The following is a 23,765-nucleotide window of genomic DNA, read 5'->3' on the forward strand; positions in this document are numbered from 1 at the left end:
AGTTGTATAAATGAATACATATCTAGTTCTTATGGTAAGTAAATGCTTCTCAATCCTAGGTTTACATTATGCAAATGAATTTGTTTTTAAGATGCTTAATAACAAACAACAAATTATTTGGCATGGAATGTGTAAACCCGAAATTGTATACAGTTTATATAAAACATGTTTAAATAAAACAATACATAAAATGTGTTCAAATGGATATAAATTTAGACTACTGCCTTTTACACAATGGGAACATCTTTAATCTACTTTTGAATAGTCGTGTGCATTTCAGGACATATTCTGCAAACAGATTCTACTTCAATTTTAAATAACAACCCTAACCTAGAGAAACTTAAGTGAACTGATGCTAAGTGAAATGAACAGAACCAGGAGATCATTATACACTGCAAACAAGACTATATGATGATCAATTCTGATGGACGTGACTCTTTCCAACAGTGAGATGATTCAGGCCAGTTCCAATGATTTCACAATGAAGAGAACCATCTATACCCAGAGAGAGGACTGTGGGAATTGAGTGTATATGATAACATAATATTCTCACTCTTTTTTGTTGTTGTTCATTTGCATTTTGTTTTCTTTCCTTTTTGACCTGATTAAAAAAAAATTATATATATATATAACATATATTACTTGCCATCTAAGGGAAGGGGTGGGGAGAAGAAGAGGAAAATATGGAACACAAGGCTATGCAAAGATCAATGTTGGAAAATTATCCTTGAATATGTTTTGAAAATAAAAAAAAACTTCAATAATAATAAAAAAGGGGAAAAATAATAACACTAAGTAAAATCAGATTTCCCATTATAAGTTACTTTCTACTAAGTCAACTGATTATACTGAACTTCTATTCCTTAAAACAAAAACAGAAGAGATTTCTGACTAAACTCACAAATTGATAGATTTACCTTTGTTTCATAAGCTTCTTTGTGTTTGTCTAACTCTTCTCATATTATTTTGAAAAAAAATGATAAGCTTGAGGATTTAATCTTAAACATGACAAGTTTAAGTACCAATCTAATTCTTGCTTGAGCCATGGAATGATGACAAATTCAAATTGAAAACAGTAAGAGCTTTGTCACCTTCAGGCTATTATAGAAGAAGTCTTAGTATTAATCTATTATTCACTGCGATGATTAACTTCCAGCCTTTTCCTGCCCTGATAATAACAATTTGCTATGAGAGAAAGAAGCAGGGACATAGTTATAACAGTATCAAAACTTGTCCTTTAGACCTAACCCCAAGGACACAGTATGACTCAATATAGGTATACCAGGATAAAATATTCTTAGCTCTGTTTGAATTCAGATAAGAATCATAGTTAAGTTTCTGGCAAAGTCCCACTTTAATTTTCAGAGTGCCAAAGCCAGACCCAATATTTAACCAGGTGAGAAAGATTTCTATTCAAAAGGAATTAATAAAATGGGGAAACTGAATCAAGCAGCTCCTATATTCAGTTATGCCAAGGTTGTCCTCTCAGCCTTTCCCAGATATAGATATCCCACCTGGAATAGTTCCCAGACTGCAATCTCTCTGGATGGCACATGACATGGTGATAGTGCAGACAGCCACCTGAAATCAAAATAATATCAAATTACAGTCCCACAGGATTTCCACTCCAATAGCAAGTTTTACTAAATGAAGCTTAGAGATAAGTTACTATTATTCTCTGATGGTGTTGCAATAATAAAGTTTACCAAGCCTTTAAAATTTTACTCAATAGCCTTTTCTTTCTTTTGTTTTCTTCTCCTAGAATTTAAAGACATACTGTTATAAAATCTAGAAAGTTTTCTGATTTTAGAATCATTCTGGAATCCCATATAGATAGTGAATATATGATAGTTTACTCAAAATCCTAAAAAAGCAACATTGGCAATTGCTACCAACACCTATTGACACATATGTTCATTTCTTGAGATATTGTATATTCACCTCTTAAAGCAAAATAAATCTTTAAGACTGGCAAGACTATGTTGGGTCATGATGTAACTTTAACAATATGATTCTAGTACATATATTGTTTTAAAAAAAACAATGCTGAGAAGAGGGAGAAAAGCAGAAAAAGCAATAATTAAACAGGAAAGTTAAAAACTACAGACTGCCATTTTCATATACTTGTAGAAGCAATCCGTACATAGTCACAATCTGCAGTCTCATATATAATCCTTTATGGTCCTACTATGTCTATTTGAATGCTAATTTTGTTTGGTGTTTGTTAAATTCAGAATAAAAATAAACTTTAGTATATATAGATAATATGTTATTCTAATACATACTAAACTTAGAAGCTTCATAAGTGATAGGCAAATAACCTTAGATGAAATTCACTCTGTTATAAGCAGCCTATAAAATTTCACCCTCATTTTGTGCAAGGAATATTTGTATCTTATTTACTCAGTAGGAATTTCACAACACAGCAAACTTTTGCACAGGGGTGATAAGAGTTTACAACATAATGATCCCAAGAAATCTTATAAGTTTACAAAGATTTTATAAAATCTTCTCTTTGTATCTTTCCCTACACAGTAATTATACATAAATAAATCAAAGTATATACAAAATAATTGGGGTTAGGAGAATATTTGAGACAATTAGGAAAGGTCTTTGACAGAAGTTAAACTGAGCCTTAGTGGGAGAAAGGGGCTCCAAGAGACATATGCAAGAAATTAGATCATTCTAATAGAGAAACAGTCTTTGCACTACCAGCCTTAGGAAGTGGAATGCTGAGTGTGGAGGAAGAGCAAATAGGCCAATTTTATTAGAGTGCTAAGTGTGTTCTGGGAGTAATGTATAATCAACCTAGAAAGATTGGCTGGGACCTTTGTGTAAAAGGCTTTAACACAACAAACAACTGATTTGTATTTTATACTGGAGTTAATAGGAAGTCACTAAATTGAACTGAATGTGTTCAAAAGGTGTCTGGGATCTGCTTAGTAAAAACCAGGAAGTCACTCAGCTATAGCTATATAGATCCTGAAACTATCTTGTGCTGTTTCTTTCAGAGACAAGGGTAGGGAAGTGATACAGTAGCTAAACAAAGCAACATAGGAGCTATATTCTTATATCCTCTATGTACCACGTGGTGTATTATTGAAAAGCCTAGTAGTTAAGAATATAATGGGGAACTGTGCCTCTATTCCCTTGAGATCCAGTCTGAAATAGTTCATTTGGTGAAAGAATAAAATTTTAGAAAATAAACCCAATTTTCTCACTAAGAATGAAAGGCAAGGAGTCTGTTACTCTAGCAGTATGTCTTCCAGTTTAGGGGAGTTCTGGTTTCCCATTAATGTCAACTATTCATCATCTTTCCATCTTACTGTGCTCAATTTTATTATTAAAACTTTGCATTAGTAATCCTTTCCTCTTTTCTCAGATGAGCACTTCACTCTTTGTTTTTACTCTGGGTTACTAATTTGGATTTTGGATGTATACCATACTTAAACATACACATTCTTTACTTTTTAATACACCAAAAGCAATATCCCTGTAATATCTACCACTTAGTTGTACACTACAATCTGAAGAGTATTATCTACCGTTCCAAGGAGCTTTCCACAGAAATCTGGAAAGGATTTCAAAGAAAAAGAAAATATTTCCTCTTGTCCTTTTTTTTTTTTTTTTAAATTGGTGAGGCAATTGGGGTAAAGTAACTGGCCGAGGGTCACATAGCTAGTAAGTGTTAAGTATTAAATGTCTGAGGTCAAATCTGAATCCAGGTTCTCCAGACTTTAGGTCACACAGTACCATCTAGCCGCCCCGTGTTTCTTAATATCTCTAAGGAAACTAAAATGGTGGATTTAAATAAATTTCCACAACAAAAGAGTGTTTTTTTTTTTTTTTTTTTTTAAAGAGAGTGACAGAGAGGAGAAAGAGAAAATGGATTTTTGTTAATTGAAATTAAAAAAAAAAAAAAAAAAACTTTCCTTTATTAGGATTGGATAGAAAGAGGGGAAAAGTAAACTGGCAGAGTCCATACCGGGGTTGAGAAAAAAACTGTATTAAACATATTTTGGAGTACTTTCCATGTAGTTGAGTCACCTCCGCCACACTGGACATGGTCACCATGCCAAAGAAAAACAAGGTTGGAGCCTAGCTAACTTCCTAGTTCCTAAGTTCCTAGTTAGAATCTGCAGTTCACAGTTCTGAGGCTTCATATACAAAACTCTGATCTGTTTTTATTAAGTTGATTAATATTGATTGGAATAGAATAGGGGTCCAAATGAATTATTTCTCACACACTAAATAGCTCATTTTTTAAATCAGATTAATTGCTGCCTTTTGTGCCTGGATAAAATTTAAGAAAACCTATCAAGTTGGCAAAATTTAGAAAAATGAAAATAGTAATTGTGAAGAGCTAGGGGACAAGAGTATGCTGGCTCTTATTTTTTCATCTTTTGCCCTCCTGCATTGTTACCTTACATGTTTCATTTTCTTTTGAAGTGTCAGAAATTGTATATTCATCTCAGCCTTCTCCACTCTAAGTTAAACCTCCACTAGCACCACTCAAAGGAGAGCAGGTGAGCATCTTAGAATTAGATCACCCAATTTTTGATAGTTTGTACTATTTCCTTTGCCTAATGGAAGAAGAAGCCTGTCCATCTTGTGTGAAGATATACCTTACTTCATTCAACTTGTGATCCTGCTGACATATTATTTTGTTATTTTAGCTTACACATCGCATGTCAATCAAATTATCCTGTATTTGGTATAGATAACTATACTTGAATGTCTGGACATCTAGCCCTCTAAAAAATTTAGGTTCCTGGAAGGAGAAGGCATCTCAGATCATGAGGAACATCTTTTGTCTATTTCATTGGAGCTGATCATGAACAGTTTAATAAAATGCCATTGGCTTACAGCTCTGCCTCAGTCTCTTTTATTATAGGTGGGGTAATTTTAATCCCCACTAATGTGTCACAAGCTCATTATAAGTCAAGCATCAAGAACATCATGTAAGTACTAAAATAATGAGACAAAACAAATTTCTACAAATTTTGTATTGATAAAATTCAAAATATAATAATTGAGTGCATTTTTTTGGTAATACAAATGAGAAGAATGGAATTCTTTTTTTGAAGATAACATTTTGCTTAACTGGGACTTAAAATGAATATTCCTTGTCATCAAAATTGATTGCAAATGTTCATCTGTTAATGCTGATCAGCAATGTAATTTTATGTATTTCATCTTTGAAAATGTCTTTTTACACAGATTGGTGTTGCCAAATACTTATATCAGTCTGTGAATGTATGATTTTAATTGAGCATCTTCATCATTTGGAAGACATTTATAGAATTCTAATAGATTCCTTTTTTGATATTTGCCTTTTAACATGTCATTCCATTGCAGATTAATCACTTCCAATTGAAGATCAGGTGGGAACTCCTCAAATGCACAGTTAAATGGTTTTTAAAATATGGAAATTTCCTTTTCATTTGCATGGAGGTCTGAAAAACACAGCTGGAACTGTAGAATGAGCCCAGAAAATATATCTGCTGCAAATTCATGTAGAAAGCGAGATCTTGCTTCTTTTAATTTTTGACAACAGGAAAAGTGTGTAAAGCAGCTGGACAATACTTGAGATTCAAATATTGGTTATTGTTGAATTGATTTTATCATACAAATTTTGCATGTAAGTTCAGGTTTGTTTTGTAATTTTAGGTTGAAGTCATTAAGAAATATTATTGAGTCTGCAGTAAAAAATAATTTCCCAAGCCATTTGGTATTCAATAATAGAGGTGGAAAATGTTTCCTCTTATTTAAAAAAATCAGCTTTAGCTCTGAACTTAAAAAAAAGCATAATAAAACATTTTATTTATGTCTGTCTCTATGGATATATAGACTTCTCTTGATCTATATATTTAGATATACAATTATGTATAATATATATAAATATGTACATACAGAGAAAGAGTATATGGGTGTGAGAGATGTATAGATGTGTGTGAATTCTACATATATCTTGGATCTCAGACTTTTATCAGTAATATTTGATGAAAACATTTTTCCCAACTGATAATTTTTTCTCAACTACGAAACATCCCTTACAGAAATAACTAACTTCATTAGTTTTGTACAAAGCTTTTAAATTATATGCAATCGAAGTAATCTATTTCAGTTTTTTATGATCACCTACATCTATTGTTTCTCTTAGCGTTTTGAAGCTATTAAAGGTTGTTTCTTTCCCTTCTTTTCTGTTTTTTAATTATATGATTTTAAGATATTCAGGTCACATCCATTTGGAGCTTGTTATGGAATATGATGTAGGATATTGGTTTGAAACATAATTTCTATTGCATTGCTTTCCAGTTTCCCCAGTTGTTCTCGTCAAATAGAGGACTTTCCCCTACTAATTTATGTGGTTGGCTTTATTCAATAATAGGTTTTCATTTTCTCCTCTTCTTGGTTCTTTCTTAGTCTATTCCAATGACTTTTTTGCTTTAAAAAAAAAACCCATTACCAAATAATTTTGATAATTGTTTCTTTATAACATAGTTTGTCACACAATAATACTACATTTCCTCCTTCTTTTTTTTTGTTTCATTATTCCCCTTATGGTTCTAAAACTTTTGCTCTTCCAAAAGAGTTTTGTCATTGTTTTGTGTAGTTTTGTAAGTTATCTCTTTGATAACTAGATGAATAAAATTAGTACTACATTTATAAACTAAATCAGTACATATCACCATGTTAATATATTAGTAGTACAACTATGGCAATGGACTTTTCTCTAGCTGTTTAAGTCTTCCTTATTTCTATAAATAATATTCTGTAATTATATATTTAAGGAACTGCTTCTTTTTTATAGTGACATTCATAAAAAGGGGCAGGAAAAAAGGGTATTCGTGTGACAAAAGGGATTTGAGACAGTTCTGAGACATTCAGATAAATGTACTGAAAATGCCTTATTTGAAAGCAGCTCAGAAGCATACATACTAATTAAAGATGGAGATGACTCCTAGGCATCGACATCCATAAATTCAGGACTGTTTGAAGACAATGGGAATGGTAACTAAATCTGGAGTCTGGGAGATTTGAGTTAAAATCCAATCTCAGATATTTATTGGCTTTATAATCTGGGAAAGTCACTTAATCTGTTTTTGCCTTAGTTTCCTCATTTGTACAATGAAGATAATAATAAGCATCTATCTCAGGATATTTGTGAGGATCAAATGAAATAATTTTTGTAAAGAATTTACTTAGCACAGTGCTTGACACATAGTAGGTACTATAAAAATATTTTTCTCCTCTTCTTTCCCTATTAGACTTCAGTGAACTGGCAAATTTATTTTCATCCTATTAGAGATTTACAAGGAGGCATTGTTTTGAAGTATTAGAAGTTAATCGGAGGTGAGAAACTGAGAAAGCAGGAGGAAAAGTCATAGCAGCTATTGTAAGAAAGAAGGTGGATTTGGAGACTCCCCTTTGCTATTTGAAAATAGTAAATCAGAGAATTAGAATATAAAATCCACTTTTTTTAGGAAGAATCGGCTGAGAGAACCTGCTGAAGCCAAACAGACTTTGTAATTGCTGGAAGCTCATTGGAGAAAAGCATAATTTGCAACCTGTGTGAAAAAGCAAGTTTATTGCTGTTTCTTCCCATTTAGAGCCCAAACGGGGAAAATCTTAAATTGCCTTGCATTTGTTGTTCTTTACTGACCTCTATGGCTTAAGAGGGAGAAGCAAAGTTCACTTTGCTGAACTGAACTGATTGGAGAAGAGGCATTGCTTTGTTGAGAATTAAATGTAAAAAAAACTTAACAAAAAGATGCCAGCAGCATTGTATTATCATTCTCTCCACCAATCAGAACTCTTATTCTGCATATTTAGTGGCATGCAGAATTGAATTGATAGAACACTTCTTTCCACATTGCAGGGTTTAGATATATGGAAATTAGTGTAAATTATTTTGGCTCTCCATACCAGAAAAGAAGCCTGAATTATGATGTTAAAAGATAAAATATGTTGATCTTTAATATTGTACAAATATTTTATGCATTTCTGAATTTGTAAACTTTTTTGTGTTTTTTCTGCTGACCTTAAATGTGTCATCTACAGCTTCTACTAAATTCCCCTAAAATTCCTATTTAATTTCTTATGCCAACCCATGATATATTGAAATAATGATAGGGAAAGTTGTAATATAGATGGGAAAACTGAATAGGCAGCGAAGTATCATAGTCTCTATATTGTTTAAGTAAGTAAATCTTTATTTTAAATTCTGTCTTAACACTAATTAGCTATGTAACCCTGAGAAAGTCACCTAACCTTCAAAACATGATTCTAGAGGCCTATTGATAAAGAATGCCTTCATATCTCCTAACAATAGACTTGAGATGCAGAATAAGACATGCAGTTTTTGAAATGGCTAATGTGGAAATTTGTTTTCTGGTTATTATGAGGGTTTGGTTTTCTTTATTTTCTCTCCCTCTCCCCCATAGTAATTGGGGAATAGGTGGAAGGAAGAAAAACAATTCATGTTTTTGAAAAATTGCTTATAAAAAATTAAATGGGAATGATAATGTTGCTGTAGGTACCAAATGAGATATCAGATATAAGGCATTTTGCAAATTTAAATTGCTGCATGAAAGATAATTATAATTATTGATAGTAATAGTAGGTTCATTAAATTAGAAGGCAAAATCAGTGATAAAAATATTATTGGTGTAGTTTGCAGGCTAGTAAACCCACTAATAAGATAAGTTTGTGGGTAGACTGCTTATAAATAAAATAGTGCTTTTAAATGAATGACATACTGAAGGTATAATTATAAAGCTAAGTGTCATTTTTGATAATGGATTGACCCCCAGTGGATATATAGGAGCTATAGGAAAGACTAGAGGAATACTGTCACAAAGATTATGTCTGAACATTGTAGAAAGTAGTCGAGTGACAGAAAATCAGGCAAACCTGACCACTTAATGCCTTTTTGGCTACGTTAGCTTGATCAGACTGTTCCCAGACTGTTATCATTCAAGGACAGAAAGGAACTTCCTGGACTTACAAACAGTGTTGGGAGGTCACTGATAGTAGTATAGGTAGGCTTTCTCAATCTGAGTTAATCAGTTTTAATAAACATTCAATAGATTCTTCCTATGTTCCAGGTAGCAGGAGTACAAAGAAAAGTAAAAGACAATCCCTACCCTCTAGGAGCTCACAGTCTGATTTGAAAGATAATATATTAAGAAAACAAACAAAACAACTATATACAATCTATTCACAAGATAAATCAGAAATAATCAACAGAAGTAAGGCACTAGAATCAAGAGGTTAGGAAAAGACTTCTTGTAGAAGGCAGAATTTTATTTGGAGTTTGAAGGAAGCCAAATAAACTAGGCAGAGATTTGAGGAGAGAGAGCATTTCAAGCATGGGAAACAGTCAATGAAAACTTCCAGACTCAGGAGATGAAGTATTTTGTTCCAGGAACTGCAATGAAACTAGGGTCATTGGATGGAAAATTACTTAGGAGGAAGTTGGAAGAAGATGATCATAAAGCATGATAAGACTGGAGAATGAGGCAGGTGAAAGATGAAATGATTGAGGAAACAAAGGTTCAAGTTTCTAGGCAAAGTGGTTTATTAAGCAATACATGCCAATTGCACAACAAATTGGGACCAGGCTTTCCTCAACTTTGGCACAGAACCTCAAATGCAGGAGAAGACAGACTTTTATGCATCAAAAATCGATTAAACAAGACCAAGTAATTTAAAGAAAACAACCAAGATACAAAATTAGATAATCTTTTTTTTTTTTTTCTAATTGGAAAAATGATTAGGGGCTTTCTACATAGGGAAGAGGAGAATGAACAGATACAATTTCCTCAAATCAGAAAAAAGAGATGCTCTACTCCCCCAAATATCTGGATTCAGTCACAGGAATAAGGAAATAATAACTTTTTTTTTTACCAGTACAAGATGAATTTTCAGATAAGACATAGGTTATGTGAGATGCATACCTGTGAGAAAACTCCTTGCATCATGATGTCTTTGGATTTCATCGAGTTTCTGGCCAGCATAATCTAGAATGTTACTTAAAGGGCTTTAAGCAGTAAGTAGAGGTAGTCTAACTTCTCAACTGTGCAGGGCTGAGTTCAAACAATGCCCATAATTGAATAGAATTTTCTCACAAGATAGAGATTGGACTAGATCCATAATTGATTAGCAACCTAGATACATGAGCTAGATCCAAAATTCAGTCATAATATAGAGTCAATGTGGTTCATTCAATTCTCATAATTCTCCTAAGAGATAGAGGAGGGGAGTTAGGTTATGAGGACTGTAATGTCAGAGGATTTTATATTTGATCCTGGATAGGATAGGAAGCCACTGGAATTTGTTGAGGAGGGAGGTGACATGAATACTGCTTGTACTTAAAGAACCATTCTGACAGTTGAATGAAGGATGAACTGGAGGTGAGGAGAGACTTGTCGCAGGGAAATTAGCAGGGAATACCCTCCACTAAGATAGGTATAAGGTTAAAAAGTACCTGAACCAATTAAACAATGAATAAACATTTATTAAGCACCTACTATGTATCAGGTACTGTGCTAAGTGCTAGTGATACAAAAAGAAGCAAAAGTTAATTCCTGTCCTCAAGGAGCTTACAATCCATATGAGGGAGACAGCATGCAAACAAATATATACAAAACAAGCTTATATACAGGATAAATAGAAAATATTTTTTTAAAATAATGAAATAAAATAGGTAAATAATATAACAAATAATAATAAATTAAAATAATAATTTTAAAAAGTAAAACACTGGAATAAAGAGGGATTAAAGAAGGCTTCCTATAGAAGGTGGGATTTTAGTTATCACTTAAAGGAAGTTAAGAGATGTCAGGAGTCAAAACAGAGGAGGGAGAACATCTCAATTTTAAAGAGGGAAAGCACAGGAATTAAGCAGGATTAGGGAAGGCTTCCTATAGAAGATAGGAATTTAATTGGGGCTCAAAGGAAGCCAGGGAGGTCAATATTCCAAGTTGAAGGGAGAGAGAATTCCAAGGATGGGGGCCAGAAAATGCCTGTATTCAATGGGACTGTGGAAAGGGGCAGAGTAGTAAGAAGGAATGATGCGTTCCCTTTAAGATACTTTATATTTAAATTTTATTATTCTATTTTGTTTTTATAACAGGCTTATTTCTGAATATAAATCTTCCCCCTCTGTCTTTCATTTTCTTGTAACAAAAAATAAAAAAAGAAGAGAGAAAAGCAGTTTAGAAGAACTAGACTACACATTACAAATGTCTAATTCTATGTGCAATAGAAAACTACATTAAGAAGGGATTGATAATGTATCTGGAAATACATTAGCAGTTAACATCTTTTTCTTTGTTTCTTTCACTAACATTTTAATTTGGTATGGCTACCTGTCTCATTTTTGACTTTGAAAGATCAAAATTGATTACCCAATCCATATATTTGGAATTTTGGAGATGAATTACCAGTCAGAAAATGCTAAGAAAGTAACAAGATTTAAAATAAACCCACACAAATCATAAACCTTTCTGTTTATTGCAAAAAACCAAAACCAACTAAACATAAATTATAAAGTAGAGAGAAGAATTCTACTCACAAGTACTATAGCACATGCAAAATATTTTGGAATCTGCCTTATAAGACATATAACAACTATGTAAATAGAGATATAAAATACTTTTTATGGAATAAATACGTATCTAAATAAATGAAGAGATGTTAATGGCTCATGGTTGGGTTAAGCCAATATAATAAGGTACTTATTAGTATTAGCTCTTAAATGTTACTGCAAAGCAGTAATTCTCAAAAACATTTGGTATTTGGTTAAAAAATAGAAAAAATAGATTAATGGAACAGATCAACTATGCAATAAAAAATTAGTGATTGACTAATCCAAAGATTCTAACTATTGGGATAAGGATCTATTATTTAACAAAAACTGCTGGGGGAAAAAAACTGGAAAGCAGCCTTTCATAATAAAATTGGTCTAAACTTAGACCAACAATTCATAACATATATGATAATAATTTCCAAATGATAAATAAATTAGATATTAAAAATCATATCATAAAGAAATTAAAGGAGCAAAGAAGAAACTATTTCTTTTAATTGCTGATAGGGGAAGAATATCATAGGACAAGGAATAGAAATGGACAATTTTGATTATGTAAAATTGATTGTTTTTGCATAGAATCAATATACTTAAATTTATTTTTTATTCTAAATTTATCAAACATAAATGAGTACTTCTATAAGCAAAATAGAACACACAAAAAATTTGTACATGAAATATAGTTAAAATTAGAAGGAGACAGTTAATCCAGGAAAATCTTTTCTGCAAGTTTCTTTAACAAAAATTTTGACAAAGTTCTGGGAATTTTTGATTTTCTTTTTATTAATCAGATCTTAAACACAGTTCTCGCAATTTTGGTTACATCAAAACCTGTGTCTTAATATTACTCTCACCTGACCATAACTTGTCCTTGGGATGTGAAAATTTATTTGAGATCCTTAACTATTCTTTAGATAAGAAGCCTATTGCAATCTTCTAAATGTAGTTTCATCTCTAACCTCACTTAGTTTACCTGTGGAGTTTGTTTGATGAAGTTTGTTCCGTGAGGAGAAATATGAGGTTATGAATAACTAAGTTTGTTCAAATTTTATGATATTAAAAGAAATATGGCACTGTAGATCTATCTTCTCTTTGATGACCTAATGGGAATATACAAGAGAGTGTTATAAGTAAAAGAATTATTTCTTTCCCACTCTGATGCAATTTTGCCTATAATTAGCCTTGTTAGTATTTTCATCATTGTTCAGGTTTTCTCTGAGGCCTGAACTTATACTTGAATAAAATGATAAAACCTAAGTTTTTAACCTGCATAATTTCTGTGTTATGGTAAATATATATAGTATATACATATAAATTTGGCAGCAGTTACTCATGTGAATTGAGATATTCAAAATTATCTCAGTGAGAGATTTCTCCCTTAATAGGTCTAATATAGAAGATAGGTAAGGGACTGATTCAGATACTTAAGAATGACAGTCCAATGTATACTTATTTTGTATTTAATTTATACTTTAATATATTTAACATGTATTGGTCAACTGCCATCTAGGGGAAGGGGGAAGAAAGAGGGGAAAAACTGGAACAAAAGGTTTGACAATTGTCAATGCTATAAAATTACCCATGCATATAACTTATAAATAAAAAGCTATAATAAAAAAAAAAGAATGACAGTCCAATAGATAAATGCTCAAAGAATACAAAGAATACAAAAAAGTTCTCAACTGAAGAAACTTAAGCTATCAATAGATATGAAAAAATGCTCCAAATAACTAATGATGAGAGAAATTCAAGTTAAAACAATTCTGAGATTCCATTTTATAATGAAATCAGATTGTTAAAGATGAGAAAAAAGAAAAATGACATTTATTTGGAGGAGCTGTGGGAAGATAGACACAGTATTGACTGTGGAATTCTGAGTTAGTCTGGCCATTTTGGAAAACAATATAGAACTCTGTCTCAAATGTCACTGAGTTATATTTGGACTGTATCCTAGCAAATACCACTGCTAGGCCTACACCCCAATGAGACCAAAGAAAGAGGGAAAATATCCTTACATGCAAAAGAATTTATAGTAGTTCAATAAACAAAAGAGGCACCCATCCATTGGGAAATGGCTGAACAAATTATTTTATTTGAATGTAGTTATTATTCAGATGTTAGAAAGGGATGGTTTCAAAGAGATATAGGAAAACATGAATGTTCAGAATCAGGAGAATAATTTTAACAATAACAATAATATTGTAAAGAAAAACAACTTTGAAATACTTAAGAACTCTCTCTGATCATTGTAATGATCAATCATAACTTCAGAGGACAGATCTTACTTGTCTCTTGGAGGAATGATAGCATCAAGATAGAGAAAAAAACACATCCTTTTTTGTTTGATTTTTATTTTGTTTTGTTTTTTTGTTTTTGGACATGGCTAGTATATGTATTTATTTTGCTTGATTGTAATTGTCTGATACAAAGACTGGACTTTCCTTTTGTATTTGAAGAATAAATCTGGAAAATTTGGGAGAGCTGTTTAAAAATAAATAAAAATTTTAAAGTGCTAAGGATGAATAACAAAGAGTTAATGATTCTCAGGAATAAATGGTTGGATTAGATGAATTAAAATGTGATGAGTTGAGTGTCCTAATAACAAAAATCTGATGTAGGATCTTCTGTCTTGGCCTTATAACAAATTTTTTTTTGTCTATAAGATCTAAGCTATGGCAAGAGAACAAGGAAATGGGACAGCTAGATGACACCATGGATAGACCATAGACCTGAAGTTAGGAGGACCTAAATTCAAATTTATCCCTAGACACTTGACAATTATTAGCTGTGCCACCTTGAGAAAGTCATTTAACTCACCTCCTTCCAAGGGAAAAAAAAAGAGAGGGGGGGGGGAAAGAGTGAAAAAATTTTCTGTCAATGTGGAATCAGTGAGGGATTGCTGATGATGGTGCTGGGGTAGGGTTAAAGGCTCTGAGAATTCTTGAGAAGATTTGAGTAAAATCCTCTTAGCAATTTTCTTTCTATTTACTCATTTGACAAAATATACTGGAATTGCCTTTGGAAATTCTCCTTTGTTTTAAAATGTGTTCTGGGTGTATTATCATTTTTAGGAGACAAAAAATGGGTTACAGGATTGAATACTAATAGCAGAAAATCAAGAAAGTAAAATATTCTAATTCTGGAAGTTTCTTTGTGTAAACTGAGAGCAAATGATTTCAATTGGGATCAGTTACTTAGGGATTAGATTTGATGAGTGGAATATCCATAAAATACTTATTGCTTTATGGGTCTGATTATCAGAATAGTAAATAAACATTTGTTAAACAGCCACTATGTGTTATGGGTTGATTTTAGTTCAGTGTAGCCATTTTATAGTCAAATGCTTGTGGAACATATTTTACTATTCAAGTAACAATGCAGACTTTCTACAACCCCTTTTCTCTGGCCTTTTGAATCCAAGATGTTTTAATCTCTGCTTTTTCTGAATGCTGAGGTAGCAAGCTTGTGCTTGCCAAGATGAAGTATAGTGGATGCTGAAGAAAATGCAGATTAATAGAAAATAGGAAAAAAAATTATTATTCAAGGGAAAATATCTGCAGAATTTTGTTGATCCTAGAAGAAGCACATTTGGGTCATGGGAACAATTGAGGAAAATTTATAGGAAGGTTCACGATCCCAGAGCTCTTGATTTACAAAAAATAAAACCACCCAATTCCTTCTCCCCAGCAAAACAAAACCTTCTGCCATTCTCCTGGATCCAAATAAATAACACTTCTTAACACTGCATTTTGTTTGACCCTCTGTCTTAATTTGACATATAGTGCTCTACTAGGATTGTGTCTTGAGCCCTGCTCATTCTGTAATGAACTAAGCCCTATTTCCCTGTCTTTTTGATCTGTTTCTTATTTCAGGGCGGATAGATTTCACTTTGAGCCATCACATAAATACTTTCAAAATGATTTTGTTCTGCCAAAAGCTCAAACTTCACCCTTCCAAGAATCTCTAACAAAACTCTTTTTAGGCTTCTTTTGTGTCATGGGTACATAAAATAAAATATATAGAACTAAAAAGATAACCAATTATAATTGGAATTCAGTCATCAAAATATTTAAAAACTTAAACATTCACTAGGGATCCTAGGCTAAGGACTCTTGTCTATTGCTGTATCCTTCAATGCCTCCATGGGGACAATACTCTTCAGTACCAATTTCTAACCTTTGTGGCATGTTTCAATAATCCTAAATTAGCTCAAGATTCTAACCATCTTTTCCCCACATAATGTACTTCCTATTTACTAGTTCTAGCTTCTTTGTATCCTCATTTTCCCATAGATTTCTCTACCATAGACTGTTAAGAGTTCAAATGTTGGAGTTTGTTCTTCTCAGAGCGCAGCCGGTTTAGAGGCTTGGAGCCCTTCGGATGTCTCCAAATCCAAAGGTTCTGTCCTTCAGCCTCTGCCTCTGCTTTCTTCTGCCTCCAACCAAGACAGAGATGGAAGGTCTCTCTTATCTCCCTCTGGGGAGCCCAGCCACCAACTTGCTGCGGAGAGAGGGCTTCTGGCGTAGCTCCCCTGGAATCCGTCAAAAGTGTTCTCTGCACCAGAGTCATTCCTCTCGAGTCCAGCGCGATCAGCCAGCCAAGAGGAAAAAGTGTATTCTGGAATGGCTGTCTCGCCTTATATGTGAACCTTCTGAAAGAATGGGATTATGGGTTTTCTCCCATAGTGCTCTCTGGCCCAAAGAGCTTTAAGGTGTGGACTCTCTTGAAGTTAGAAAGTGTACTTTGTGAAGCTAGCATACTTGTGGACTCCAATGAATAAAGGTGGGAACACAAGCCTTGTCTTGATTAGTTCTACTTAGTACCTTGTTTCAGGTTCTGGCCAAAACAACTTCTTGTAAGATTAGATCAACTCTAATTACTTAGCAGTTAGTAAGGATTCCAACAACAGACTCATTTATGTTTCAGGATTAGTCATTCATTGGATTCACCGCATTGGATTGAGCACTGAAACTTGGGGCATATAAAATTAAAACAACACTATCACCAGAATGTTTTCTGTCCAAAATAAATAAATGTAAATAAAACCAAAACTACCTGGAATTCTCAAAGAATGGACATCATTATGGATAATGGAGTTTTGTGTGTAATTATATCTGTTTTGTTATGGAAGTATTTAGTATTTTTTTAAATGGCAGTTGACCCCTCAAGGGAGTCTGTTGCTTGAAGATATTGATTGTAGTTCTACTATGTCTATGGATTCCAGAAATTTAATTCACCATAAGAAGCTGGGATTAAGAATGTGTGGTTTGGACCCAGTATTTCATTGGTATCCTTTAATTTCCTAGTCATGGGCCAAACTCCTAACTCATCCTCATAGAATTTTCTCTTTCTATACCATATCAGAGAAACCTGATCAATATGGAAACTCATTCCATCTCTGGACTATTTTCATATCGTAAATACCTTCTAACTCTGAGAGTTCAGGTTCTTATGAGTTTGTTCTTTTCAGAACTTCTATTTTTTTTAAATTTTTATTTAATAATTACTTTATATTGACACTCGTTTCTGTTCCAATTTTTTTTTCCCTCCCTCCCTCCACCCCCTCCCCTAGATGGCAAGCAGTCCTTTATATGTTGGATATGTTGCAGTATATCCTAGATACAATATATGTTTGCAGAACCGAACAGTTCTCTTGTTGCATAGGGAGAATTGGATTCAGAAGGTATAAATAACCAGGGAAGAAAAACAAAAATGCAGATAGTTCACATTCGTTTCCCAGTGTTCTTTCTTTGGGTGTAGCTGCTTTTGTCCGTCATTTATCAATTGAAACTCAGTTAGGTCTCTTTGTCAAAGAAATCCCCTTCCATCAAAATATGTCCTCATACAATATCGTTGTCGAAGTGTATAATGATCTCCTGGTTCTGCTCATTTCACTTAGCATCAGTTCATGTAAGTCTCGCCAGGCCTCTCTGTATTCATCCTGCTGGTCATTTCTTACAGAACAATAATATTCCATAACATTCATATACCACAATTTACCCAGCCATTCTCCAATTGATGGGCATCCATTCATTTTCCAGTTTCTAGCTAGAAATAGGGCTGCTACAAACATTTTGGCACATACAGGTCCCTTTCCCTTCTTTAGTATTTCTTTGGGATATAAGCCCAATAGAAACACTGCTGGATCAAAGGGTATGCACAATTTGATAATTTTTTGGGCATAATTCCAGATTGCTCTCCAGAATGGTTGGATTCGTTCACAACTCCACCAACAATGCAATAATGTCCCAGTTTTCCCGCATCCCCTCCAACATTCATCATTATTTTTTCCTGTCATCTTAGCCAATCTGACAGGTGTGTAGTGGTATCTCAGAGTTGTCTTAATTTGCATTTCTCTGATCAATAATGATTTGGAACACTCTTTCATATGAGTGGTAATAGTTTCAATTTCATCCTCTGAAAATTGTCTGTTCATATCCTTTGACCATTTATCAATTGGAGAATGGCTTGATTTCTTATAAATTTGAGTCAGTTCTCTATATATTTTGGAGATGAGGCCTTTATCAGAACCTTTAACTGTGAAAATGTTTTCCCAGTTTGTTGCTTCCCTTCTAATCTTGTTTGCATTAGTTTTATTTGTACAAAGGCTTTTTAATTTGATGTAATCGAAATTTTCTATTTTGTGATCAGTAATGGTCTCTAGTTCATCTTTGGTCACAAATTTCTTTCTCCTCCACAAGTCTGAGAGATAAACTATTCTATGTTCCTCTAATTTATTTATAATCTCGTTCTTTATGCCTAGGTCATAGACCCATTTTGATCTTATCTTGGTATATGGTGTTAAGTGTGGGTCCATGCCTAATCAGAACTTCTATTTTAAGAATGCCCATGTCTCAATTCTTCTCCAGGAGGTACTTCTGATTCATTTCCAAAGGGCTTTCTCTCCCATCCCATCTTCTGGGATAATTTCATTTCCCTTCCCCTATTTCTTTTTCAGTTTTTTTTTTAAGAAAAAATACATATTATCTTCCCCCATTAACCTCCTCTGGGACAGCTCGGTGGCATAGCATGAAGTTTAGAGTCAAATTCATATTGCTGAATTTAAATCTGGCCTCAGACATTAACTGTATGACCCTGAACAATCACTTAACCCTGTGTGCCTCAGTTCTTTATCTGTAAAATGAGCTGAAGAAGGAAATGGAAAACTACTCCAGTATCTTTGCCAAGAAATCTCACAAGGGCTGGTGAAGAGTCTGTCATGATTAATATGACTGAAGAACAACAACAAAATTAACCTCTGTTAGAATGTAAGCTTCTTGAGGGCAGCTTCTTTCTTTCTTTTCTTTTTTCTTTTCTTTCTTTTTTCTTTTCTTTTCTTTCTCTCTCTCTCTCTCTTTCTCTCTTTCTTTCTTTCTTTCTTTCTTTCTTTCTTTCTTTCTTTCTTTCTTTCTTTCTTTCTTTCTTTTTTCTTTCATTCTTTCTTTTTCCAAATTTAATATCTTCCTTCCCTCTCCCATCTCTGAGACAGTAAACAATTTGATATAGGCTCTACATATAAAATCATGTAAAGCATTTCCATATTAATCATTTTGTACTAGAAGACTTTGAACAAAAAAGAAGGAATAAAAGGAAGGAAGGAAGGAAGAGAGGGAAGTAGGGAGGGAGGGAAGGAGGGGAGGAGGAAGGAAGGATGGAAAGAAGGAAGGAAAGAAGAAGGAACAAGAAGTAGTATATTTCATTCTATATTCAGATACTTGTTTTTTCTCTGGAAGACAGGAAATGGACTTTTGGATTTACTTTATTCTGTAGTTGTTGCCTGACATGGGTTTTACAACTTCATAGAACAAGATGCCCTTTATTGGAGTACTTCCCCACCTTTTTCTGACTCTTTTTGTGTTCTGTCTGTTTCTCTCTCTCCCTCTATTAGATTATAAGTTTTTTGAGAGCAAGGAATATAGTCTTTCTTTTACTAATTGTAGCCCCAGCACTTAGAATATACCTGGTACATAGTAGACATTTAATAAATTTTTATTGGAAAAAGATCCTTGATTTTACAATAGTATTTCCTAGAGATATACTTTAATATTAATACATCAAGGTGTGAATAAAATAGCCTTGTCTATTGCCTGTGTGCTGTGTGTGTTAGCTTCATGCCTCAGTGATTTCAAATGACAAAGCATTTTTTAAAATTACTATGTTTAAAACAAAACTAATTAACTTTCCCTCAAATCTCCTTTTTTGAACCTTCCTCTTAATGACCAACTTCTCAGTTATGGAGATTTGCAACTTTAATGTCACCCTTCACTCATTTATGTTCAGCCCACATAGCCAAACTGTTGCCAGTCCCTGTCAACTCTACCCTTGAAATATCTCACCTTCTTTCCACACATGTAACTGCAGTCTTGCTTGGTTGGTTGGAAAAGGACCAAAATGACATTGCTTTGTTAAGAGTTAAATTAGTGTGTCCAGCTGTGGCTGATCAGACCATTATGAGCTTAGAATGCTCTGCCAAAGGTCGGACACAAATAGTTACTATGGACATTTGGGGGGGATTCTCTAACTGTGCACATCTCATATTTTTTCTCTGAGTTAATTCAATTCTGCTTTGGTCATAGAGCACAGCATCTCTAATAAGAGCATGCCAGGCTGGATGGTCCTATGCCAGTATCTCTCATGTTGTGCAAATTTCTTGAGAGACTTTGACACTATCCTTGTACCACTCTTCCTGACATCCACACGAGACTTGTCCTATGTGAGTTCTTCATAAAATAGTCTTTTTGGCAAGACATTTGAATAGTGTGGCCAGCCTAACGGAGTTATGCTCTCTGCAGTAAAGTTTGAATGGTTGGCAGTATAGTTCAAGAAAGGTCCTGAATATCTGGTATTTTATCCTGCCAGGTAATCTTCAGAACTTCATCAACTCATCTCTAGAGTATTTCAATAACTTGGTTTGTTTTCCTGCCTTGAATCCAATCTATCCTTCATTCAGCTGCCTAAGAGTTCTATCTAAAGTGTATTTCTGACCATTTAATTTCATTCTTACTAAACTCAAAAGGATCCTTATTATCTTCAAGATCAACTATAAAGTACTCTGTCTGGATTTTAAAGACTTTTATAACTTGAACCCATCCTACCCTACTTCTTAGTCTTTTAATCCTCCCCACGTATTATATGATATGACAGTGACCTTTTTGGCTGTACCTTGTCTATGACATTCCTAATCTTTTCTGTGGTTGTCTCTTATACTTGGAATTTTTTCCTACCTCATCTTTAACTGCTGCTTTCTTTAGAATTCTTTAAAATTTAACTTAAATAAAAATCTCCCCTTCTGTATGAGGCTTTTTACTATTCGCTGTCCAGCACTAGAACCTTCTCTCTGAAATATCTGATTCACATTATACGTACACAATGATCTACATGTTGCTTCCTCCACTAGAATATGTACTCTTGAAGTAAAGAATCATGCTTTTTGCCTTTTATTGTATCCCTGGTACACTACACAGTATCTAACATGTCTGTAATCACTAAATACATATTTCTCAGCTACAGTTTTACTCTATGGACTATTTTGACATGAAAGAAAAATCTTTGAAAGGAAAGAAAAGAAATAGCTAGATATGTTGAGAGGATTAATACTATGAGTCCATTTAAAAAGATTAGAGATAGATTCATTCTAGAAGCAAGATTATTTCTGTACCTCATTTAAAGAAAACTAGATATATAAAAAGTCCTGAATACAAAATTGATAAATTAGAGAGTGATTATTTGTATTATAAGTAAATATTTTGTTTTGCAGTGGAATTTATCTTAAAGATCTTTAATTTCAATCCAACAAGAATTTATTAAAGACCTATTCTGGGTTCCATGCCAGGCTCTATGTTAGGCAATAGAAAATTTTATACAAAGTTTTTTGAATGAATTTAAATTGATATAACTGACAGAAATTTGATTCACACTTATACCTCAAAATATATTTTGTGCAAATAAAAAATTAACTTTTAAAGTGTGTCATATTATGAACATTATGTATATATCATTTTTTCCATAAATTTATTTTTGCTGCCATTCTGATGAAAAGATGACTAGAAATCATAAGTTATTAATGTTATTAGTGTTGCTTTTTTTTTTGGCAAGGGCGTAGGTGTGGTGGAGCAAGAATAAAACCAATTTTTTTTTTCAGGAAACCTTAATTTTTAAAAGATTTTTTTGAGAATTAATGATGATGATTACAATCATCTGTCAGTATTGATTGTGTGCCAGGAACTAGGAGAAATGTTTTATAATTATCTCAATTATCTTCACAAAAACCTTGGGAAGTAGGTGTTATTATCCCCTTTACAGATGAGGAAACTGGAGCAAAGATTAAGTGATTTGTCCAGAATCACACAGTTTCAGCTCACTTAAAATTGTATCATCTTCAGGATAGATGGCCTCTGTCTTGGTCTAGTCAAATTTTTCTTCCTGTCTTTCTTTTCTTTATTTTATCTTTTCTTCATTTTCACTTCCTCATTTAGTAACACATGGACTTATAATACTAACATACAAATGGAATGGCTCTAATTTCATTGATGATAAAAAGGTTATGAAAATCTGTACATATTTTCCATTTTCTATCTTTTTTTAACCTCCTTTCAGTTTTGTCTTTAAATATTCTTGGCATGACTTAGTTTATCTAGGTACTCTTGCCAAGTTTTTTTTAATGCTCTTTTTCTTTTTTTCCCACCAGTTTCCACTGTTTTATAAAACCACGATGTTTATAATCTTCTACTATATAATTTCTTGTTTATTTTTTTGACAGGTATTTGGGGTTAAGTGATTTGTCCAAGGTCATCTATGAACCTTGGTGAGCTGAATGCGGTCCTTTAGGATATGAAAGATTAAACATCGATACCTTGTATATCAATGCATTTAAATGGGAATGGATGAATTTAAAACAGTTGATCATTACATATGCTACTGAAGGCAAGAATCCCTTAGAAGAAATGAAATAGCCTTTATAGTCAATAAAGGAGTAAGAAAAGAATTACTAGAGAATGATCTCAAAAGTAACAAAGTAATATCTGTTCAAATCCAAGGCAAACTGTTTAACATTAACAGTAATACAATTTTATGTTCCAAAAACTGATGCCAAAGAAGGTTGCTAAATTCTGTGAAGACCTAGAACAACTTCTAAAAATAACACCTCCCAAAAGTCACATTTATCATAGGAGATTAGAATCTAACACAAGAAATCAAAAGATAAGTCTAATAACAGACAAGTTTAGCATTAGAATGTAAAATAAAGTGGGACAGAGATTAACTGAGTTTTGTCAAGATAACATGCTGATCATAGTAATCACTTTTATAACAACCCAAAAGAAAATGCTACATGTGGACATCAGCAGATGGTCAATATTGAAATCATATTGACTACACACTTTCAGTCAAAGGAGGAGAAACTGCATATATTTAATTAAAACAAGACTTAGAACTTACTGTGGCTCAGATCATGAGCTTCATATTGCAAAATTCAGACTTAATTGAAGAGAGTAGGGAAAACCATGACATTGTATAGGTATGATCTAAATAATATCCTTTATAAATATGAAGTGGAATTGGTGAATAGATTTAAAGGATTAGATCGGGCAGAGTGCTTGAAGAACTGTGGACAAAGGTTCACAATATTGTATAGGAGGCAACAACAAGAAAAATTCTGAAGAAAAAAGAATAAGAAAGCAAAATGGCTCTCATTAAGCTTTATAAATATCTGAGGAAAGAAGAAAAGTGAAAGGAAAAAGGAGAGAGGGAAAGATATACTCAACTGAATGCAGAATTCCTAAGAATAATAAGGAGAGATAAAAAGGTTTTCTTAAATAACAATGCAAATTGTTGGTGGAGTTGTGAACGAATCCAACCATTCTGGAGAGTAATCTGGAATTATGCCCAAAAAATTATCAAATTGTGCATACCCTTTGATCCAGCAGTGTTCCTATTGGGCTTATATCCCAAAGAAATACTAAAGAAGGGAAAGGGACCTGTATGTGCCAAAATGTTTGTAGCAGCCCTATTTGTAGTGGCTAGAAACTGGACAATGAATGGATGCCCATCAATTGGAGAATGGCTGGGTAAATTGTGGTATATGAATGTTATGGAATATTATTGTTCTGTAAGAAATGACCAGCAGGATGAATACAAAGAGGACTGGCGAGACTTACATGAATTGATGCTA

The sequence above is a fragment of the Antechinus flavipes genome, chromosome 1 (assembly GCF_016432865.1).
Source record: "Antechinus flavipes isolate AdamAnt ecotype Samford, QLD, Australia chromosome 1, AdamAnt_v2, whole genome shotgun sequence".
NCBI classification, from domain to species: Eukaryota; Metazoa; Chordata; class Mammalia; order Dasyuromorphia; family Dasyuridae; genus Antechinus; species Antechinus flavipes.